Source organism: Lolium rigidum, chromosome 7 (genome assembly GCF_022539505.1).
Source record: "Lolium rigidum isolate FL_2022 chromosome 7, APGP_CSIRO_Lrig_0.1, whole genome shotgun sequence".
NCBI classification, from domain to species: domain Eukaryota; kingdom Viridiplantae; phylum Streptophyta; class Magnoliopsida; order Poales; family Poaceae; genus Lolium; species Lolium rigidum.
In genome coordinates, this window is record NC_061514.1 from 259,266,802 (window position 1) to 259,278,377 (window position 11,576).

The 11,576-nt window shown below is 47.1% G+C and overlaps 1 long non-coding RNA gene across 1 annotated transcript; it reads right to left on the reverse strand.

The window, feature by feature from the left end:
* Positions 1 to 2,589: 2,589 nt before the first annotated feature.
* LOC124676358 lies at positions 2,590 to 3,027 on the reverse strand. The gene is made up of 3 exons (XR_006993584.1): positions 2,943 to 3,027; positions 2,799 to 2,856; positions 2,590 to 2,694 (listed from the first exon to the last, which is right to left on the reverse strand). It is a non-coding gene; the product is annotated as an uncharacterized LOC124676358 (long non-coding RNA).
* Between the last annotated feature and the right edge of the window lie 8,549 nt (positions 3,028 to 11,576).

Consider the following 11,576-nt stretch of genomic DNA (forward strand, 5'->3'; position numbering starts at 1 on the left):
ACATCCACTGCTTTATGGGTGTCTTGGGCGCCACTTAGATGCAAATTGGCGTGCTGGAATATACATACCATATACTGCCTTTATACCTATTCAAACATATACTTCTATGTTTTAACACGTACTGTCATATTTTTTTGTATCTTTTTGTATATACTTCATTAGTATATTATACATTCATATGTTTTATCTTGCTAAACCGATAAGTTTATGTCGGTTTAGCCAACTCAACTCTCATACTCCCAAAATATTATTGCAGAAAGACATCAAGTTTTTCATCACATGTTTTTACCTGTAGGCTTTCAGTTTGACATTACTCTTGGAAAATTAACCAAAATACTCATGGTGGTCGCTCCAGGGGTGTATAACAAAGCTCAAGGTTGGTTGCCGACAACCCTGCGCCTCCAGGCGTGATGTTTAAACCTTTTTTCAGGCCATGTTGTTGACTTTCACCATGAGCGCCTCTCTAGAAGGGATTCTATGGCTGTGTCCTGTGGGAGCTGGGGTGTGTGGGTTTTAGGCATTCTTCCTGAGCATAGTTAACTTGAATAGGAGTGGATCTTGAATTTGTGTCATTCTGGAAGTAAGCTCAATAGGTGTTGATTAGGTTATTAATTGGGTTTCATGATAGACAACTGCAGGCCAAGATACTGTGTTGCAACAATTGGTGGGATGTTGAGCATTTTTGTTCTTCTTTCTTTTGTGCTAATTTAGGTCCTGGAAGGACACAACTACCAAAATATTTTTGGAATTATTTTATACTTTGTCCTTCTATTGTTTGTCAATCTTGCTCCTCAACGATCTATTATGTTGTGTTGTAATCCTTCCATTTCGAAATAAATTGATGCTTTAGTTCAATTGTAGGGTTTTCATGTTTCTTGTTTAACTGTGTTAAAGTGAGGGAGGGCAAGATATATTATTTCTGGAGTTTGATTAGAAATAGCATTCGCCTAAATATTTGTGTTTGTTTGTGTGTGTTTCGTTATTCAAAAACTGATGCTCAAATTTGTTGAAAAGTGTTCACTTGCATATATCTTAATTTTGAACATTCCTTGCCATCATAAGAGGAGTGCACAACATCTTCTATGTGATATGCTAAGACACTTTATCAGTAATAAAAATCTAGCTGAACATTTCTGATGGAGAAAATGCATGGTGTGAACAAGCATATCTTATTCCACATCTTTTCTTTTGCATCAACAATGGATAAAAGTATAATAGTGTCTGGGAATGGTAGCCTCATCGGGATGTAGTCAATTGTAGGGTAGCTAAAACACTTGCCAGATGATGGCCCTACACCGTTGCTTCTTAGTTGTACCGCCAAATGCGGGTAAAATTGTTACACTTGTTACGTCATTATTCATTATCCATGCGTGTGTTCGGCTGGTGGGAAGGATTGTCTTAACATTTTAAGTGGGTTCTCACTTGCTACGGTGCACGGTGATTGTGTGAGTAGCATAAGTCGACAATAATTTTTATAAAATTCTATTATGATTTTGCTTATATTTTTTTATCATCTTTATATTCCGTAGCAACGCACGGGCATTCAACTAGTAATATATTGGTTTTTCGGTTTGGAATTAGAGAACACGTGCATCATTTTTTAATCAAACAAGATCACCAAAAACATAAGAACGACCTTTAGAACAAGAACGAATATTAAACATTCATAAATAGTATATAGCTTTACTGCAAAAGAATACAAATGCATTAATATTCTCAACAGAATGCACCAGGATACAGGTACATGTACAACTCGAAAAAAGCTGGAGGCGGTATGAGGTATGGGCATGGTTAAAACTTAAAACCAACGTCTCGGAATTGTGCTTAAAACAGATAGTAGAGATAAATTTTCTAACGTAATCAGTCAGTAACAATTGGAGGCTGCATAATTTTCTTAACTAAAAAGGACTATGAGCATGGCTAAAACTTGCACCTCAAAATCATTCTAAACTACTCCCTCTGATCCATACTAAGAGTAGGAAATTTTGTACTAATTTAGTACAGTATACAAAGTTTGTACTAAGTCACCGACACTTTTTTTGGATTGGGGGAAGTATCATTTTCAATTTGGGGCTGTAAAGTTTTCGTAATTAAAATGGCATGTTCCTTTATGCAGCGTTTCTATTTTGTATCGTTGTGAAGTAACCTTGGCTCAATACAGATCTCACAATGATCTGCAACCATACACAATTGCCAGCCTCCTAGTTTAATTATGGCATTCTATCATGCTGATATTTTGGTTTGGAGCTACGTAATATGTGCATGTCGTAATGGATTTCTTTTGGATCACAAACTACAGGCAAAACATGACACATTATGTAAATGAGACAGGTGAAAACCAGGGGATGGATTAATCCTTACCTGACAAGCTTTAGTCTTAGCTCTGGTTTCAGATGTGCTAGGTATATCATGGTTTGGCTTGTTAAATATTTTTTCTCGTCGATCACATGAACCCCAACCACCTGAGAACCTGCCGCCTCTTTAAACACAAGACACAGGGGAAAAAAAACGAGTTAAGAGGACCATTGCTGGTGATTCGAACAGAATAAGTTTCAAATGCACACAAAATGACATACTGCATAGACGCTCGGACAAGAAATTCAGCAGAGTTGGTATCACAGCTGACATAAAATTCAATAGAGTGGTCCTTGATTTCGAATGAGATATTGTAGACGCATGATATTTTTCTACAACCTGACATGGGTTAGAGAAGTTAGGCCATTAAGATTCACTGTATAATTTGAACATTAGAAGTGCAGAACTCAGAGTCAGGCAGGGTTAGTGGCAAAATCACATACCTTATTTTGTTATGTATGGATTCAGACATATCAAGGTGTAGTCGTTTTTCTCTAAAATCTGAAATGATAATTGTAAACCTTACATTCTGAGCCTCACACAAATACACATCCGTTGATTAATGTTCAGAGGAAGGAGAAGGTAACCTTCGTCTTGTGTGTATCTCCTTCCCTGCACTTGTTGTTCCCGAGCCACGAGCCCGTGATAAATCCACCAGAAAACTCCCTTCCGAGTGCAAGATGGAAGTGACGGGAGAGGTTGAAGACCAGAGGACCGTGGCGACACCGGCAAGACATATCTCCTTCCCATCCCCTTTCTCCCACGATGGATGGTGGATGGGAGGACAGCAAACCCTAGTGTCAGAGGATGTTCCTGTCGCCGCCGCCACAATCATTTTTTTTTTTGATACTAATATCTGGAATATATTAAGTAAGGAAAACAAGATAATACAAGAACTGTCCAGATAGAAGACAGCTGTCCCCAAACTTCAGAAAGAACCCTAGCCAAACTAAAATTACAAATGAGCCCTTGGGATCTTCTGGAACATCCAAGATCGGCCACCGCCCAAACCAACACCTCAACCTCGCCGGAGAGCAAGAAGAGGCGTGCCGCCGGCCGCAGCTGTGTTGCCGGAGAGATACCGTAGAGGAAAGAACCTCGTTGAAGTCGCCGCAGATTCCACCCCGGCGCGGACGCCGGGATCTAAGGGAGATTGACCGCAAATCGGCGGGGGACACACCCCGCATCTCGCCGACAGCGCTCGGTGCCCGACTTACCTGGCTGGAGCCAGCAGCGAGGCTCGGCAAAAGCTTGTGCCGAAGAAGAGGAAGCAGCTGAAGATGCGCCTCGACAGCGACGAGGCGCCTGGACTCTCAGTACACGGACGCCGAGGATCCGGAAGACCGGAACCATCGCCCCCGTCCTCCACAAACTTGCGCGCCGACGGAGCAACCGAGCCGCGGGCACGAGGAAGCAGCCGGGAGGACCAAAACCTCGCGAGATGGTGAAGCCCACCTCGCCTGGACCACACCCGCGAGACCACCGCCGAAAGCTCGCCAGCAGAGCCCCGAAGAGCGCCGCCGAGGTGAGGATCGAGCACCGGCACCTTTACTCCAGAGCTTCGCCGCCGCCACAATCATCACACCTGTGCGATGAGGTGAGGTAGTGTTCGCCCTAAATCAGCGAAACCAACAGCCAGTTGAGGAAGAAAATAAAAGCAGGCCTCAAGTAACCTATCGGCCCATTTCTAAGCCCGATTCACCACGGAATGGCGAACTCAACCTGCGGAGTAGAAGCCCAGTAACGTCTGCCGGCCTGCTTGACGCATGGCTGGAACGACGTTTCGGTGATTTTGGACAATCTGGACCGTTCCTCAACGGAATCAGACGGTTAGAAACGCCAAACCGGTCTAGGGAGTGCGGTGGTTGGGCAAGAAATCGTGAGCGTTAAGGTAGATAGATCGGACGGCTTGCGACGCAAAATTACTGTGGTGGCTCCTAGCTAGTTCCATTTTACTGTTTACTAATAATACTAAAATACATGACACACTCTTACAAGAACCACACATAGTGCATTCTGCCTATAACACTGTAATAATGGAAAATCAGCATAATAATCCAACAAAATAATAACCACCTGTTAGCTCGCATTGGGGGCTCCTATACACCAACCTGCCACATTGGCAGAGGTGTGTTGGGCCGGCTGAAAGTGCATGGAGCCCCTTGATGGGTTCGCAGCATGGAAAACAAAAAATTCTAGCGTGAACAAGAACAAAACCAAGATCCAATCAAGGAAGAGCCAAGATCTAATCTATGAAGATCGGAGCAACGAGAGAGATGAGAGACTAACCCTCGAAGATCCAAAGACTTAACGAGACATATCTCGTGGTTGATGTAGTCGATCGTCCCGGTGCTGCAATCCGGTAGCACTTCCGTACTCGGTTGTGCGTACGGTGTCGATGAAGTCCTTCCTCTCCCTGTTCCAGCGGGCAGCGGGGGTGTGGTAGATCCCCTCGGAATCCCAGCAGCATGACAGTGTGGTGGTGGTGGTGGAGGAGAATCTCTGCGCAGGCTTCGCCTAAGCCGGAGGAGAGAGAAAGAGGAGGGAGGAGAGGTGGCGGCTAGGGTTTCAAGTGGGGTGCCTTGGCCGGCCACCCCTCCCCTCTTTATATAGTGGGGAGGGTCGGCTAGGGTGCCCCCCCCCCCAAGCTCAAACCCATCTAGGGCCGGTGCAAGGGGGAGGGGGGAAGTTTCCTTCCCCCAAAGCCTTCCAATTTAGGGTTTCCCCTAAACCCTAAGGTGTATGGCCGGCTTGGGCCTTGAGGGCTTGGTGCGCCTAGCCCATTAGGGCAAGGCAGCACCCCCTTGGCACAAGTGGCCCCTCACGGGGTCGTGGGCCCACTAGGGGACCCTCCGGAACCTTCTAGAACCTTCTCGGTCTTCCACCGAAAAATCCTGAACTTTTTTCGAACCCCAGAAATTAATTCCCCTTATATGAATCTTATTCTCCGGACCATTCCGGACCTCCTCGTGATGTCCTGGATCCCATCTGAGACTCCGAAAAACATTCGGTCTCCGTCTCATATTCCGAATCTACTTATACTACATCGAACCTTAAGTGTGTCACCCTACGGTTCATGAACTATGTGGACATGATCAAGTCTCCTCTCCGATCAATACCAATAGCGGGACCTGCAGATCCATAATGGCTCCCACACATTCAGCGATAACTTAATGATCGATTGAACAATTAACATACGATACCGATTCCCTTTGTCGCGCGATATTTTACTTGTCCGAGATTTGATCATCGATATCTCCATACTTAGTTCAACCTCGTTACCGACAAGTACTCTTTACTCGTACCGTGGTATGTCATCTCTTGTGACCTTGTCACATGCTTGCAAGCTAATTAGACGACATTCCACCGAGTATATCTATCCGTCATCGGGATGGACAAATCCCACTCTTGATCCATATGCCTCAACTCATACTTTCCGAATACTCAATCCCGTCTATATAACCACCCATTTACGCAGTGGCGTTTGATGTAATCAAAGTACCCTTCCGGTGTAAGTGATTTACATGATCTCATGGTCGAAGGACTAGGTTACTATGTATCGAAAGCTTATAGCAAGATGAACTTAATGACTTGATCTTATGCTACACTTATTTGGGTGTGTGTCCATTATATCATTCACCCAATGACATAACCTTGTTATTAACAACATCCAATGTTCATGATCAGGAAACTATGATCATCTATTAATCAACAAGCTAGTTTTACAAGAGGCTTACTAGGGACTCTTTTCTATTTACATAACACACAAGTATTAATGTTTCCGGTTAATACAATTATAGCATGGGATGCAAATATTTATCATAAACACAAAGATATAATAATAATCACTTTATTATTGCCTCTTGGGCATATCTCCAACACCCCTATCTGTGGTTTTGGTAATATATGATAATCTATATAGACTAATGTTTGCATTGAGTTATATTTGTAGGAGTTGTCCATAGGCAATCCTTGAACCATATTTTGGCTTCAAGGTTGCAATAAGAAGAAATTGATGAACAATATCAAGTGTCAAGTATATGTTGAAGATGAAGTGAGTCCTCAAGTTTAAGTTCAAGACATCAACATGATGAAGAATGAAGAAATATAGTGCAAGGTCAAGACGAGCCAACTCGAAGAGATCATATGCTTGAAGCTTTTTGATGGCGTGTAACTCACACGTTCGTTGGGAACCCCAAGAGGAAGGTATGATGCGCACAGCAGCAAGTTTTCCCTCAGAAAGAAACCAAGGTTTATCGAACCAGGAGGAGCCAAGAAGCACGTTGAAGGTTGATGGCGGCGGGATGTAGTGCGGCGCAACACCAGGGATTCCGCGCCAACGTGGAACCCTGCACAACACAACCAAAGTACTTTGCCCCAACGAAACAAGTGAGGTTGTCAATCTCACCGGCTTGCTGTAACAAAGGATTAGATGTATAGTGTGGATGATGATTGTTTGCGAGAAAACAGTAGAACAAGTATTGCAGTAGATTGTATTCGATGTAAAGAATGGACCGGGGTCCACGGTTCACTAGAGGTGTCTCTCCCATAAGATAAATAGCATGTTGGGTGAACAAATTACAGTCGGGCAATTGACAAATAGAGAGGGCATGACCATGCACATACATGATATGATGAGTATTGTGAGATTTAATTGGGCATTACGACAAAGTACATAGACCGCTATCCAAGCATGCATCTATGCCTAAAAGTCCACCTTCAGAGTTATCATCCGAACCCCTTCCAGATATTAAGTTGTAAACAACGAGACAATTGCATTAAGTATGGTGCATAATGTAATCAATAACTACATCCTTAGACATAGCATCAATGTTTTATCCCTAGTGGCAACAGACACATCCACAACCTTAGAACTTTCTCGTCATCGTCCTGCATTTAATGGAGGCATGAACCCACTATCGAGCATAAATACTCCCTCTTGGAGATAAGAGCAAAAACTTGGCCTGAGCCTCTACTAATAACGGAGAGCATGCAAGATCATAAACAACACATAGGTAATAGATTGATAATCAACATAATATAGTATTCTCTATCCATCGGATCCCGACAAACACAACATATAGCATTACAGATATATGATCTTGATCATGTTAGGCAGCTCACAAGATCCGACAATGAAGCACAATGAGGAGAAGACAACCATCTAGCTACCTGCTATGGACCCATAGTCCAGGGTGAACTACTCACTCATCACTCCGGAGGCGACCATGGCGGTGAAGAGTCCTCCGGGAGATGATTCCCCTCTCCGCGCAGGGTGCCGGAGAAGCGATCTCCGAATCCCCCGAGATGGGATTGGCGGCGGCGTCGTCTCGCAAGGTTTTCCGTATCGTGGCTCTCGTGCATCGGGGGTTTCGCGACGAAGGCTTTAAGTAGGCGGAAGGGCAACGCGGGGGCCACACGAGGGCCCCACACGCTAGGGCCGAGCAGCCGGCCTCTGGGGCCGCGCCGCCCGCCGTGGCGGCGCCTCGTGGCCCCACTTCCTTTCCCCCTCGGTCTTACGGAAGCTTCGTGCAAAAATAGGACTGCGGGCGTTGATTTCGTCTAATTCCGAGAATATTTCCTTACTAGGATTTCCGAAACCAAAACGACAGTAAAACAAAGAATCGGCTCTTTGGCATCTCGTTAATAGGTTAGTGCCGGAAAATGCATAAATACGACATATAATGTGTATAAAACATGTAGATATCATCAATAATGTGGCATGGAACATAAGAAATTATCGATACGTCGGAGACGTATCACTTTTCATCCATATGGTGATCATGGTGTTATCACCAGAATTTGACCGGATCAGAGGTGGGCCGCGATTAAGATGGGCTTGAAGGATATACTTGGAAGAAATACATGAATCGGCCTTGTATACAAAGTTTGGGCTAGTTTGCCCGTGTATCCGTAAATTAGTAGGATACGTGCTCGGTTAGATAGAATTTGGCTCGTGCACGGTTGGGATTATTCCCACGTTAGAAAGTCTACGGACTATAAATATGTATCTAGGGTTTATGAAATAAACAACAATCACGTTCATCACAAACCAATCTCGGCGCATCGCCAACTCCCTTGTTTCGAGGGTTTCTTCCGGGTAAGCATCATGCTGCCTAGATCGCATCTTGCGATCTAGGCGATAACGCTTATTCGTTGTTCATGCGTTGCTCGTGCTTGAAGCCTTGTTGATGGCGAGCAACGTAGTTATCATAGATGTGTTAGGGTTAGCATTGTTCCGTCGTGTTACATGCTTTCGTCCATGCAACCCTTAGACGTCTAGCCGCCCTTACGCCTATCTTAGGTGTAAGAGGCGGCACCCCGCTTGATCGTTATTTAGTAGATCCGATCCGTTATGATTGCTCCTTGTTCTTCAAGGATTAGTTTAATATCTGCATAGTTAGGCCTTACAAACGGGTTGAAGGATCCGGTGGCACGTAGGGTGTAGTTTGCTAGCCCTAGACATGATGTTCCGGGATCAACTTCATGTTGGTTTTTAGGCCTTGTCTAGGGTCGGTTTATGATCACCGTGCGTGGCCGCCAGGCTCAATCACGCGTAGGATGTTCCGATTATGTGGTGAAAACCCTAAATCGTAGTAGGTCGTTTTAGCTTTATATCGATCAAGCAGGACCACCATGTGACCGTATACCTCATACGGATAATGGGTGGATCGGCTCCTTGAGCCGATTCACAGGACAACCTGAGAGCCGATCGAGGCTCGTATTTAATGTTTACGTGTATGCCATGCAGGAAACTAAGCGAAGCAGATCCATCACCTTCCTGATCAGGTATAGGTCAGGTGGCACGCCCTTGCACCGAAGCATCGGACGTGCGTGCCGAGTCTTTGCGGGCCATCGCTCGAGGGACCGGGGCCAGCCGCAGTCTTGGAAGCCTCCCGGCTCTCACCGTGCTGCCCGTCGCTCGCTCGCCGGTGGGTTTCTCGACCGCAACACATTCCAGGCACGCCCGGTGGGACAATCTTCGACATCAACCGCATCACCATCTACATCCGAGATGGCGGAAGGTACTCCGGTCACGTACGAAGATCCGGCCGAGGAGCTCAAGAAGAAGTATGACGAGGTCAAAGCTATCCTCGAAGCCGACCTCATCGGCTCTTTCCGCAGAACCCGCTCACACGGCATCGGGTGGAAGGGGTTCTCGCCCGAAGGTGCGCTCGATGGAGTGGACCTGTCTACCCCTTCAGAAGAACGCACCGTGGTCTCGCGTCGGGAGATTAATTTCATGGTAGCTCATTCGCCGCACCGCCATTCCGAGAGCCTGGTGAACACTTTGGAGCGTGTCTCCTTCGGGTGATCCAGAAATCATGAGCCATCGGTATTCTCCATCGGGACCAGCTGCGGGGACTCACCAAGGAGAGATACCACTCCGGTCCCGACCACCGCTGCCGTTCGCGTTGGCAGCACCGGAGGTGCCGAGTTCACCAGGCATACGTCGTCTACAAGATCGGTGGTGACCCTAGTGATTACCGGTTCTTGTATGAGGCGCCTAAGGAGATCCCTCACGGATACACGTGCACATACGTGCCGGATCGCGGCCAGCTGGGTTCTCTCAAACCGGACCGCAACAAGCGGGGACTTCTAGAACGAGCGAGGAGGAACTTCGGAACGGATCTTGAGAAGCGGACGTGGTCGGCTAAGTATGCCACTCCGACGAACCTCCGGAGCACAACTCCTGCAGTTGGCTCGGAGCTTGAGAAGCAAGCGTGGCTGGCTAAGTATACCACTCCGGCGAATCTTCGGAGTTCGACTCCCGCGGCCATCACCGCGGATCAGATCGGTACAATCTTAAGAGACCGGTTCGGCATGGTGCCGAAAAGGAGGGCAATCGGCTATTCCAAGCCGTACCCCAACGAGTACGATTTGATCCCACTACCACCCAAATATCGGCTCCCGAATTCTCCAAGTTTAGTGGGTCGGATGGCTCCGACTCAATCGAGCATGTGAGCCGATATTTGGCGCAGCTGGGCACGATCTCAGCATCAGATGAACTACGTGTGAGGTTCTTCGCACTATCCCTCACAGGATCGGCTTTTGGGTGGTACACATCGCTGCCACCAGACTCAATCCGGACTTGGAAGTAGTTGGAAGAACAGTTCCACCTACAGTATCACTCAGAGTCTTCCGAGTCTGGCATTGCCGATCTAGCACAAGTGCGACGAGCGCGGAGAAACGGTGTCGGAATACATCCAGGCGCTTCAGGACTTGTTAGGAACCGATGCTATTCGGCTCGTGTGACTGAAAAAGAAGCAGTCGAGTTGGCGGTGGTGGGTCTTGCATCACCGATCAAGGATGTGGCCTCCCAAGCAGAGTACCCTTCACTGGCGCATATGGTGCAGAAGCTGTCGTTATATGAACAGCGCCACCCAGAGGTATACCAGGATAAATTCAAGCGTGCGGTGGTCCTGGTTGAGGCAGATGAAGATGAAGGCTCCGCGGGAGATCAAGAGGTAGCGATGGCTGAATGGACTCGGGGGCAAGCCCCGTGTCCTGCAAGTGGGTTAAGCCACAAGGTCCTCCAAGAGGGTTTGAATTCGACGTGACTAAAGCTGAGCAAATTTTCGACCTCTTACCTAAGGAGAAGCAGCTAAAGTTACCCGAAGGCCACAAAATCCCCACGGCACAGGGGCTGAACGGAAAGCCATACTGCAAGTGGCATAACACGTTCACCCATACCACCAACGACCGCGAGGTGTGGCGTCGGCGCATCCAAATGGCGATAGAACAAGGGCGGCTAATTTTTAGCCAGCACGCCATGAAAGTCGACACGCACCCCTTCCCCGCCGTTAACATGGTGGAGTGCACTTACCCTGGGAGGTGCCAGCCAGGTTCCTCGTTCAGCATCAACATGGTAGGACCCGGGCACCACTCGGTAAGGACGAGAGACGAGGGCAACTGCTCTCATAACAAGGACAAAGAGGAAGCCGCTCCACGCGATCGGCTCCGGCACGATGGCAAGCGCTACGTCACAGAGGGAGAAGTGAAGAATGTGCGATATCAGCGACCTCTCTCTGATCACCTCCTCAACAAATACGTAAGTCAATACGACCAACGCCGGCGATATGACGACGACGACGAAAGAGATCGCCAGGAGAGACCGCCGGCATGATCGCGATGAGGAGAGATATGAGCGCCATGCCAAGGAGAAGTCAAGGGAACAAGACGACGTGGATAGGCACTGCGACTGTCCTTTCTTCAGACAC